Source organism: Microtus ochrogaster, chromosome 2 (assembly GCF_000317375.1).
Source record: "Microtus ochrogaster isolate Prairie Vole_2 chromosome 2, MicOch1.0, whole genome shotgun sequence".
Classification (NCBI taxonomy): Eukaryota; Metazoa; Chordata; class Mammalia; order Rodentia; family Cricetidae; genus Microtus; species Microtus ochrogaster.
This window is the reverse complement of record NC_022010.1, coordinates 42302925-42303460: the sequence shown is the minus strand read 5'-3', so window position 1 is coordinate 42303460 and position 536 is coordinate 42302925. Positions and strand designations below refer to the sequence as shown.

Here is a 536-nt window from a genome sequence, read left to right as displayed (position 1 = left end):
AGATCCAGGACAGGTTCCCAACCAAAAACCCAGTAAAGTGTGGTTCTTAGTGACAGTGATCCCAGTGTCTGAAGTTGCTCAGGAGACGCCAGTTCTAATGGAAGATGCACAGACTGAAGGCGGAGTGCCAAGGTTCAGATTCCAGCCTCGCACTCAAGTCTCCTTGAATGCTTTAGACCCCTCGCTCTCTCAGCTAGTGCTCGTGGAGCGGAAATACAAGAATCCCTTCCAGACAGTGCAGCACAGCGGGTTTGTGTGCCAGTGTACTGACAGTCAGCATACAACACTGGAAAGGGGGGAGGTTAAGTAAAAAGGTTTGCTTTAATAAAAGCAACAGAATATAGATAATGATTAATTCTAGACCCAAGAGAAAGAAAGTAAAACCTTAGCATGTATAAGAAATTTGAAGAGATAGCATAGGAGAAAGTCCATTGGCTCTCCAGAGGGCCTGAATTCTGTTTCCAGCACCTTCTTTCATTTTCTCTTGCAAAAAGTCCTGAAACAAGCTTGAAAGATTCAATGGGCCTAGATATCTG

The 536-nt window shown here is 44.6% G+C and overlaps 1 protein-coding gene across 1 annotated transcript in view; it reads left to right on the top strand.

Annotated features, from left to right (window-relative positions):
• The window catches only part of Iqcg (IQ motif containing G), a 29873-nt gene that overhangs the window by 26044 nt on the left and 3293 nt on the right, over positions 1–536 (top strand). The gene's annotated exons all lie outside the window — the stretch shown is intronic.